Source organism: Ixodes scapularis, unplaced genomic scaffold, assembly GCF_016920785.2.
Source record: "Ixodes scapularis isolate PalLabHiFi unplaced genomic scaffold, ASM1692078v2 PGA_scaffold9__187_contigs__length_104089568, whole genome shotgun sequence".
NCBI lineage: Eukaryota > Metazoa > Arthropoda > Arachnida > Ixodida > Ixodidae > Ixodes > Ixodes scapularis.
The window spans coordinates 23,893,603-23,905,454 of record NW_024609884.1 but is presented as its reverse complement, the minus strand read 5'-3'; positions in this window follow the sequence as shown (position 1 = coordinate 23,905,454).

Below are 11,852 nucleotides of genomic sequence, written 5' to 3'. Positions count from 1 at the left end.
TTCTAATCGGCCATGTTTTTGTGATTCACACTTCTAAAGGCTGGAATCCCGATAAATGCTATGCGTCCACCCCTTTGATAACAAAATGGTTTGGTCCCAATAGCCCGGCTCCCAAAGCGCGGCAACGCTCGACGCGCCGCGTGCGGGATTTTCGCTGATCCGGTCGGCGTTCGGCCGGGGGAGCTCATATGGCCGGCGACTGTATGTGGACGAGCCAGTGCTGGGAATCTTGACGCTGCGAAGCTCGGGGATCTTGCCTATGTAGCAAGATCCCCGAGCCTATGTATCTTGCCTATGTAACAAGCTGTAGCAACGAATAAGTATGCATACATCGAGCTCGCGCCTTTACATTAGTGTTGTTGATCAGGAAGTTTGTTTCTTTCGTGCGTCCATAGACGAAAAATCACTTTTTGCAATTACTGTTTTTCTTAATACGCCTGAGTACGCGAGGTAAAACTCGGAGGCGCCATTGAAAAGCTCAATTTTAACACACTTCTAATCTCTTATCTGTACTGACCCGCAGCACTGCACGAAGTGAGGTCCCCACCCGCTTGCATTCCACTAATGTTCAACATGGCGTATGCGCATAAAGTTATCCTGCAATCATATAGGCACATTCGCACATACATACCATTTTTAGTAAGCAAATGTCGAGCACTTGTGTGAAGAATGTCGCACCGTTCGCCGGGAGTGCGCCGGACGGGCAAGAACCCCTATGCGGTGCGCCGAACGAACGAAATTATTCAAAGCGCGTTTGACAGTTGTTAATGGCCATTATATTTGTTATGTATTTGCTTTCTTCCTGCCTGAGTATGTCGAGATAATTTCAGACACACCGTTCAGGCACAGATATTGGGCGTCAGTAAAAGCTCGTCCAAAAAGGCTTAGCGAGGAGTAGGGGACACTTGTTAGGGCCTCCGTCGTAGCTAGCCGATCTCAGCGTTTGCAATAACTGAATCTTCTATCAGCATAAAATTTGAGTGGGAGATATATGATGACACGAGGAAGACATCATAGTAACTTTTGTACAGTAGCGAGGTCGAATTTATTGCGTTTCCTTAAAAGTTCATGCGTCAACGCTGGGCTCAACTTTGATACTCCTGTGAGAATGCGGCTTGCTTTTTGCCCAATGAAGTAACAAGAAGCGGACGTTTGGCAAACAAAATAGGTGAAAGGCTCCAGGTGAACAAATTTCAGTTGTAGTTCACTGGTACTAGACGGGATTATTGAAATTGAACTCAAAGATGCACTCGTTGGGTGAGGTGACTAATACCCCTGTTACACGGGCACCCTTAACCGCGGTTAACTCAGCTTTAACTGCGGTTACGTGGCAGCACAGATGCCGCACTATACCCTCGGACAGCTATTTCAAAAGAAGTGAAAAGAGCGCGTGCACCGCTTTGATGGGTGCTCAAGATGCTCAAGCGCACGTTCGCCCATAGCTCTGACTGCATCGCCGCAGAATGTTGTCGGCAAGTATAGGGTGTTTTCACTGACGTAATTTCGTCCACCATTTTGTTGTTGCGATCTGTGTGGCGTGTGCCAAACTCGAGCATTTCAAGGATTTGCATGCCTTCTCAAATGCGTAGAGCACCGCTGACATCATTTCAACCGGTTACGATGTAATCTTTCAATGTTGTAAATTTGTTTGAAAAAACAAACTAACAACAAAATGGCGGATTGACGTCATGTGCAAACAACCTATAGTGCGCTAATTGTGGTTTAGCGTAACTGCAGTTAAGTGTGCCCGTGTAACAAGGGTATAAGCCACGCCTTACTACGTTTGCATACGCACTCATAATATCCGGTGTTTCGGGAACCAAGAAAAGTGCCCCGGTCTTCGTTTTGTATCGCTCGAGAATGAGCGTATTGTACGTTCGTGAAAAGTCAGATAATCGAAAACGCAAGCAGCGCGTTCGGTCGCGGCGTGATAGCATGAGATGAAGCTGCTCAATCGAAACCGAAACTGAGCGGCCAACTAGTTCCCAGAGTGCACTGCGTGGTATTTCGCCGCGATGGGGCGCGTCGGTTTTGGAACTGAAATCACTAGGCTCGATCTAAAATCGATTGTAAAAATCGATGCCTGCACAAAGCAATCTAAATTTTTCGTCAAATGTGTATTTCACAGGTCCGTTTAATCTTGTCATATTACAAAGCGTAGCTCCCTTTTTGTTAAAAATAGGGCCAAAAAATTTGCAATGGTGGGTGGTGACGCAGACGACCGACTCGAGCGGCGGGGCGTGCACGTGAAGAACCCGAGACAGTTCTCTCGATGCATTGCAGCAGCGGTAGCGTAGTCAAACTGGCTGGTGAGATCGGCCTATTGAGCGTTTTTACGGAACGCCGTAATATACTGCCCCTGTGTTATATCCTTCTAGAAAGAGTTGATTTAGTGGTTTTCGGTGGCGCTGAGCAAGTTTGTAATTGGAACCATAAGTCTATTTTCATAAATTAATTAATTAACGAATTTTAAATAATTAGCCAACTGATCGTTATGATTAGCCCCTTATACTCTGTCCCCCTCGCCGTATAACTAACCTGCATAAACCGCATTAGTGTAGCTTTCACGACTTTTTTAAAACAAATCTGTTGAATTAAGTTTAAAAAAAAACTATAAATGCAGGGTGTTCACGAAAGGTGGACAAATTCGATATTGCGAGAACCATGAATCGCATGGCACCAAAAAAAAAAGCTTATGTCGTTTTGGTCCTAGACCAGGGGCCTATTTAGAGAATTATTAAAGTTCGCGATAAGTAAGTTAGCAATTTTCGCGCAATTATTTCTTTTCATATTAAGTTCAAGCGCATGGTTTCATTTGGAAACTTGCTAAGCATCATCTAGAAACAATAAATAAAAAAATTGGAGTGCGATAGAAGGCATGCGCTGCATTTTACAGCTTTCTAAAAAACAGCGCAACTACGACGGGGTTTTAAGTTTCGGTTTTCAATTGGAGCCACTCATCGGAGCGCTTCTCGGTAGAAGCACCGACGGCACCGCACCCCGTGGAGAAATAGTGCAACCTGCCTCTGCTGCGTTGCGCGCCGCGAAGACAGCGAAGCAGATGTTGGTTGCACTATTTCTCCACGGACCGCGGTACCGTCGATGCCGAGAAGCGCTCCGACTGCAAACCGAAACTTAAAAACCTGTCGAAGTTGTGCTGTTTTTCAGAAAGCTGCATTATGCAGCTCATTCCTTCAATCGCACTCCATTTTTTTTTTATTTCGTGTTTTTCGATGATGCTCAGCAAGTTTCCAAATGAAACAATGCCCTTAAACTCAATATTTACAAAAATTAATTACGCGAAAAGCATTAAAGGGGCCCTGCAATGACTTTTTTTACTAATTTTTAATTTGCACCGAATCTGAGCGCACTGAACGTAGTAACTTAGTGAAACTTTTCTTTTCTCGAAATTCCCTTTAATTTAAAAGTTATAGGCAAATTAAAATTATAAAAACAAGCAAAAAATAACCTCCCTCGTGACGTCCTTGGTTGCTTGAGAGTGGCCGTGAACTAGAGGAGAAGTAGTGAGCTCATCGAGCGCTCACGGCTGCCGCACTCCGTGTCGACGGCGCGAGAGGGCGCCATTAAAGCTTGTTATGCAGCGGGCATCCAGAGCGGCTCTCATTGCATTTGCTGCGCGATTAAATACTAATTCGGCATGACACCTCATTGGCCAGAAACGACAGCAAACACGGGGTAAAGATCAGTTCAGAATGGGAGCTACTTTGCGCTGCAATACCGCGAAACGGCCAAACCGCAAGACAAAGCTTCTCGCCGAAGGCCTTCGGAACGCTCAGAGCCGGTCGGGTCCTCCTGCCCATACGACCACAGCACCGCCGCGAACGTCCGGGACCTTTCCGTGCCGGCGCCTGATCCCACTACTCCTTTCTAGTATGCGCCGACTTTTCCACCGCTTGGTGGCGGGTATGTCGACGGGTCATTTCTTGTTCCCGTACTTTATGAACTGCATTCTTTTCCTTTTTTATCTAAAATACTGAACAAAAACTACTTTTATAAATAATTGAAACGGTTCGCGCCACTTATATTTTGTATTTCGACTAAAAAGAAGCTTTTAGCGGCTCTGACCAGTAGTAAGCCCAGGACCAAAGACGTCACATTTTGCGCGTTTTCGGTACCGCGGGTCGCCCTCGTCGGTGGAGGAGGTTTCCGCGTCGTCCGGTTAAAACATGACGCACTGATATTTAGTTATTCTCTCCGTGCCCGGCTGGCTTGCCCGAACCCCAAGAGACGTGGAAACCGCAAAAAAGGTAGACGCTTAAATATGATTGCAGGGCCCCTTTAACAACTTGAATATCCCGACCTTTAATATTTTTTTCGAAATAGGCCCCTGGCCTAAAACCAAAACGACACAAGCCTTTTTTTTTTTTTGCGATGCGTAGTTTTTACAGCATTGGAATTTGTCCACCTTTCGTGAAACACCATATATATAGGTACGCAAAAGAGCCCCGAAAGGTTTGTACCAGATCGGCATGCTCGTGCAATGCTCGTGACGCATCTTTTACTGCAAGCTCGTGACTAGGGAGGCTCAAGTGAGGGTGGGTGCAACTGCTAGATCGGCGATCACGGGACATGGACGCCATTTAATTGCTAAATTTTGCTGGGAGTCTATGGGGCAAAGGGTCGTTTTCTTTCCTAATTCGGGTCATAAAGGCCCATTAAGGTGCTTGAATTATTTACACAAGGTATAAATGATTACTTTTCCATAGCCACCAGTTTTGTTGCGATAGGTTAAGTATTTTTTTAAACGCGAAAAATGGTAAATTCCGCCATCTTGGACGTTGCTACTTGTCTGGCAACCCTGCTTGAAGCGAGAGATGGATGGATGGATGTTAATGGCTATTCCCTTTGTAACGGGCGGTAGCTTGCGCCACCTAGCCCACCTAGAGGCTGCGCCAATGCGCTCGTTGCTTGCAATGGGAGGCGAGAGGAGGAAAGGCGCATGGAGCAACAGAGTTGCAACAGAGCGGGCGCCTGCTCTCATGCAGGCAACACTGGCGCATATCCTTTCTTGAATCCTTTCCCTCAGGCGCCGCCATTAAATTGCAAACGCTCTCCAGGTTTTGAGTTGCGCGCACCCTCACTAGAGCCTCCCTACTCGTGACCATAAGATGTCGCGCCGCCTGCCGGGTCGGCTGATCGGCTCGTGCCGCAGCGGTCTTCGAAAACGCGCAACTTTTTTTTTTCAATAAAATTTAATAATAGACCGATCTTACTAAGCGTTCCACGCATGCGTGACACCGCCATAACTGTAGTCAGCAGGAGAAAAGGCGGCAATGCGCGAGACCGCTTGTGCCATCTCGTGCAGACTTGCAGCGGGAATCGTCGCGCGTACCTAGAGAGCCTGTGTCCAAACCAAACCGAGGGAGAAAGGATATAAAATAAATAGAAAGAAAATACCTCCCTGAGCAAATTCTGATGCGCATGAGTTGAATCCATGCCGCGTCTCTGCCACCCGACACGACCAATCCTCCCCCCATCTTTTTCACCACTCCCTCAGCCTTCGTTGCACTAGACCGATCTCACCAGCCAGTTTGAGTAAGCCACCGCTGCCGCAATGCATTGAGGAAACTTTAGTCCTTCAGCACGTGGGGCAATCTCGCTGGAGCTCTGCGCGTGTAGAGCATCAGACTTTACAAACCCTCTCCTGCACCGCAACCTGCCCCCTGCGAACTAAAGTAATGGCGGCGTCACGCACACGCAGTGCGCACACTCAGCAACGTCCAAGATGGCAGATTATACCCTTTTTCGCGTTAAAAAATACTTACTTATTTTATTCTGTTCTTCGCGTGAAATATTCAAGCAGCTCCAGGGCTGTTTATCACCGGAGTTGCGTTGAAAAACCACCCGTAGCCCCATAGACCCATTCCATACGAAAATGTCAGATACAGACCGGAATGAAAAATGCCGGTCCCGCCTGGATCTGAAATTGGGGCACTAGCTTGTATCACGCCTGGAACCGCGCAGTTCCAGACGGGATACAAACTGGTGCCCCAATTTCAGATCCAGGCGGAACCGGCTGGTTCCAGTGCGTCTGCAGAGCCACTGATACCGCGTGGTTCCAACCGGTGTCCCAATTTCAGATTCATGCGGCGCGCCACCGAAATTCCTGCTGCGCTCACCACTGGATTCTACAAAAGCATTTCACGCGATGCCCTTAGCCTTTACAAACAACAGATCAACGCGATTTCAGACCCAGGCGGAATAGCCTGGGTCTGAAACGGCTAAGGGCATCGCGCGAAATACTTTTGGAGAGTCCAGTGGTGAGCGCAGTGGGAATTCCGGCGGCGCACTCGGTCGTCCAGGTGTCGTCCCAAACACACACACAGCACACACAAGCATAGTATCCAGTGTTGAGCGCATCGGGAAGTTCCGGCGGGCAAGCGGTATCCAAGTTGTCCAAGTATTTTCACCAAGCACACCAGCGCCAAACGCATCCAGATGCTGAACCAAAGTGCAATGGGTGCAATGGGTCGGCAGCTTCATACTATATGAAGATTCAAAGCCGAGGTCAGTGGGTATCCATCCAGTGCAACGATGGGCGCGAATATCCGTGCGCCCGCAGCGCAAACGTCGCCGCCGGGCGAGCGCCGGCCGACAGTTCGACGAGAGCGGAGAACCGAACGCTCGGAGCGTTGCCGCCGACTGCGACACATCATACACAAAGTGAGGCGCGGGCGCGGAGAACGCCCGCTCGCAGCGCCTTGGTAGCGGATGCGCCTGTCCCTAACACGTGCCTGCGAGAGACCGCGGGGAAGAGAGCGGGAGTTCCCCGCGGACCCCCTCCTCCTACAGTCACGCATGTCGCGCCCGCAGGCTGGGAGCAGACCATACTGGAACCAAGGGGAACGGATCGGAACTACCCATCACCGTGCGGTTCAAGTGCGGTGCGTCTTACTGGATCCGACTGGTTACACCCAGAATCGCGCGCGGTACCAGATCGGATCCGCGCGGATCCGAAAGGGAACCGCTCCGATCTGACATTTTCGTACGGGACAGCAAAATTTTGCAATTTAATAGCGCCCATAAACACGTAACTAACCCCGGGCGAACAGTTGAACACACAATTACTTGAGGCTCTCTATGCGTGCCGAAAGACTATAGCTGCTACAGCTCCCTCCCACGATGCATGCCGGCAGCGGCGGCGTAGCGAAACTTGCTGTTAAAATAGGTCTATTGCTGTTGGCCAATTAGAAATCTGCAATGGACCGATCTCAGCTCACTAGGCCAGTGGTCTCAAACCCATTTGAGTATGGGGGACAGACAGCTCACACCGGAAAGGTCGAGGGCCAACATAAGATGGGGGGGGGGGGGGGGGGCGGGGGGGGTAAAATATTTGAAAGGGCAGATACCTCGTGTTCTATGCTTTTTGTAAACTCGCAGTTTAGCCAGTGGCATCTTTAGATTTGATTTATTTCTATGACGACTTCGGGCCCTAATATGATATGATAACAAGAGTTCAAATGACACCGTGCCGCCTACGGGCTGACATTTTTAATAGAACAAGAGAGCAAGTACACTGTCGTTTCCGTCGCTCAATTCCCTCGGGAATTAACCAAGCCCAACATGTATCTGAAACCAATCAGTTAATTTAACAGTTTTTGCTTTCCTGACGATTTTTATTACAACACTCTGAACAAATACTTGTCTTTTAATAGTGATATTTCTTGAAGGCGAGAATCCCGAGATCCTAGTTTTATCTCTGGCAGTTGCTCCTGCTGATCGAGTTCGTGCAGCCCGAGATGTATCCTTCAACGAATAGCTCGCGTTTGCACCCTTGGAATTGTTTTACACTATAAAAAAGCCGGGAAGCAGAAAATAAAGCGAAGCAAACGGCAAATAAACACAGATCTATGTGAATATGTGAAAAGAACACAGCTACTTTTCGAGCGAAAAGTAATCGACGAGATGAAATCACTGTGGCGCCAGCCATTCCTAGCGTTCGAGACATGGGAACCGGGACTTGTAGCCGGTCGCCTGCGGGCCTCTTCCAAGTGAGCCGCGGGGCCGCATGCGGCCCGCGGGCCGTGTGTTTGAGACCCCTGCACTAGGCGTTCTACGCACGCGTGACGCCGCCATAACTGCAGTTCATAGGAGGCACGCGACAGTTCACGAGACAGCTCGTGCTCTGCTCGCACAAATCTTCAGTGGGGTTGTCGCTCGTGCAGATCAGACTAGTTCCCACGATGCATGACAGCAGCGATGGCGTAATGAAATTGGATTTGAGATTACTTCGTTACAATATCACCAGTAGTTAAAGTCAGGAAAGGCTCAGGGGATCTCAGAGTCGGATTTCGACGGGGTTCTAGACCCCTTTGGGGAATCGACCCAACCGTCGCGCCAATAGCGGCGAAGTTAAGAACTAAACCCATGGGTACAACATGAATTATTTGGGCGTGTTTCTGACGCAGCGTTCGGCTGTGTGAGCCAATGCATGTTATTAGTTTGAAGGCTAACTGCTCGTCAAAATACGTCCCACTACACCCCCTGGCACCGGTGGGAGAACGAAATATCACGCAACACTTGTGCCTCTTCCATTGACAATATCCCACGTTATTCCGAAGGGGACATTTACTTATCAGACTTTTTTTCTTTGTTTGAAACTTTAAAGAATGTAATCCATTCCGGTAAGAGGGACGATTTCGATATACCGTATAACACGCTGCAGCTTTGTCTATAATGCTCATTGCGACTAAATGACGGGCATCCCGCCCGCTTTGGAGCAACTGGCTTTCTCCTACGAGCACTTCTGCACTGCGGGAAAGTTGTACTTCGCACGCCTGGAGCGCCTGGAGCGGTGCATCGGGCGTTCAAAACGTTTTACTTCAACTCCCTGGTTTGAAGTTTTAGTTCATTGTTTCTAAACGGTTCGAAGTGGCAGCGCGAGTTCCCAATGCCAGCATCGTTTTACGAAAACGCGATCCTGCTAAAGACCTCGGGTGGACAAATCGCTCATTTACAACAGATACCTCCCGCTGACTAAACCTCCGCACAACACATTTGATGCTAATGAATGATCGCCTACATATATGATAAATGTATACTTTGCGGAACTCCACATAAATGTTTAACACACCCTAGACGGAATCACCCCTGCGCCGTGCGTAGAGGCGCACGTGTTGAGTTGTTCAAGTACACGATGACAGCAGCATGTCTACCGACCACCATACAAACAAAGCAAAGCAGCACCGTTTATTTTTGTTCTCCTTTATTAGATCATATCCGATTCTATAGACACGTTTTCTTCTACCTGTCCAGGTGGACCAAATGACGAGGTATTCTCAAATCGCCAGCAGATTCACGCGACTTTGGACAAACACGCACACGCGCGCGCACACACACGGGGAAAAAGCTGCTCGGAGGATTTTGTGCGTGGATTAACTTTATAATGAGGGGGTTTGCTGGAACTTGATTGCAACGAACTGGCATGCACGCGGATCCCGCTCAAGAAATGCGCGTGCTCACGGCGGCACCGCGCGATGATGATCGCCATCGTAAGGCACGCGCGCCAAATGCGAGCTCGCTTGGTCCTGTGTTGCTGCGATGGAACCCATCTTCGCATCGGACGAGATCCACATCAATGACCATGTTAATGATGTCGCCAGCGTCAGCCACACCATGAACTTGAGCTCCTGGGGAACCGTCCTCGTTGCGAACGCCAGCAAGGCAAGGAAGTTAGTGCGCAGGGATGACCTCGCGGCGGCCAAGGTAATTGGCGATATAGGTCCCCGCATCGGGACTGACAGTTGGGACGGGCAGCAGGGTCGGTACACTGACAGCATCGCAGGAACGAAGCCGTTTTCTGTTTTCATCTGTCAAAACTATAGAATTATATTAGATTGTATATGCAAGGGGGGTTTTAACACCTGAAGGAGTGCGACAAACAAAATTACACCCTCTTCTGCGCAAAAGACCACCGAGCTGGCTATTCGGTATATTGTGCCCAGAGCTGTCAAGGTTTTAGACAAAACATTTGGAAAATACCAGTACAAAACCAACTATGAGGGCGAGTTTACGACTTTTAAGCTTCAAAAGATCAAAGAGGATTCAGTGTGCACAGTGGAATTCCTATTCCACTAAAGTCATTGCTTTTCCACCCAGACATGTCACTAAGAATTATGGTTTATATATAATTAAGAAGCATGTTAAGGAAGCATTTAGCAAAGAATCAATCGCCAGTCCAAGGAAGTGACCGAGCTGGTGATGACAAGGAAAAAAATGGATTCATAAAAAGGGAACTCCCAACACCATCAGGGGCAGGGTTGTGTGTGTCCCTCTTTGTTATGTTGTTCAATTCCTCTATCTCGAAACGATAAGCAGTTATCAATATCTTAACGTTTTTTTCTTTATTTACGAAGTGATGGCAATTTTTAAAGTTCACGATACAATAGGCAGATAAGTTTGATCTGCGGAGTGAAGCGTAACGTTGTAGGAGACATCTTAAAGGGGCAGTCAAGTGGTTTTTGAGTTCGTGTTTTGATAATGACAGCTGAATTTAGACGCCTTAAGTATCCCTAAAAACCAAAAAGTATAGTCATACGGTGATTATTTCTTTAATAAAAATGTAATTGAAGGCCGCCAAACCTCGGATCCATCCGAAAACGAAACCACTCTCATTGGTCGTCGCACGCTTATCAAAAGGATCTCGGGCCAATGGCGTTGGACGACGTTCCGTCGCGCAGTGATCCCGAGGTAGCCAGGTAGCCGCATCGGCCGAACCTCTTTGCCATTCGAGCTTCGATCATTGCGGAGTTCTCTACGCTCGAGGACCTGACGCCGTTAGAGGTTGAAGTTCTTCGGCGGACAGCCGACCTGGGGATGATTTCCTATGACGCCACTCCGACGTGCGATGTGGACGATAGCAGCGCTTCGGAGTCATGTTCGGGTTCCGAGGACGACGAAACGCAGACCTTTTCGGGCGTTCTTCGATTTGCGGTTGGGGCAAGTCGTAACCAAACCAGCGTTTGACATCGCAGCGTTACCTCTGGTACGTGATGTCAAACGATGTCGCCACGTTGACTTTCGCCTCGGGAGAACGGGGGGAAGGTTGGTTCAGACATGCGCAACGAGCGCGTACCTACGACTGCGACCGCACTGCGCCGCGCGTACACACACCTGTAACCACTACAACAAGCGCAGCGGGTCGTCAGCACGGCGACCGCTTCTGTACGCCGCCGTCAGCTGTGTCAGCGGCCCCTCTAAAAAAGGGGACGCAAAGCTACTCAATGCCGTAACAGAATATAGACAGACAGTTTTCTCGTCTAAAGCTTTATTATTTTTTCTTGATAGGCTTGCAGGGTACAGCGAATGAATAAAATAAAAAGATGCAGCGCCGTCTTGGACGATCACGACTCTAATACACGACATTGCAATAGTACAAATATCGCCACACGCCTTTTCTACGATTATAAAGGACAATGTAATCTTAGCAGCGATATAGCAACGTAGAAATATGATTTCGTGATCAGATAGACGTTGCGAGTGTTCAGGATTGCTAACACTAATCACTTTTCTCCGGTGAGGAATACGCGTGAAAATTCGTATCCTTTATACGGTACGCGCCAGTAATACCTTGAACTTGAGCACACGCATGAAATGCGCCAAATCAGAAATCCGGGCGATGTTCGAGGACACAAATGCTTAGAAAGCACCACTGTAGTCGAAGTAAACAAACACGACGGCACGGGCGTTTCTGCTATCTTGAGAGTGCCGCCACGACATCGCCGCACGAGTAGGTGGACGTTCCCTTCTAGTACGTGTTGGGTTATCATAGCGAAACACGACGAAAATTCACAGTCAAGGATAGCGCTTTTACGCGGAACGATGATCTTTCA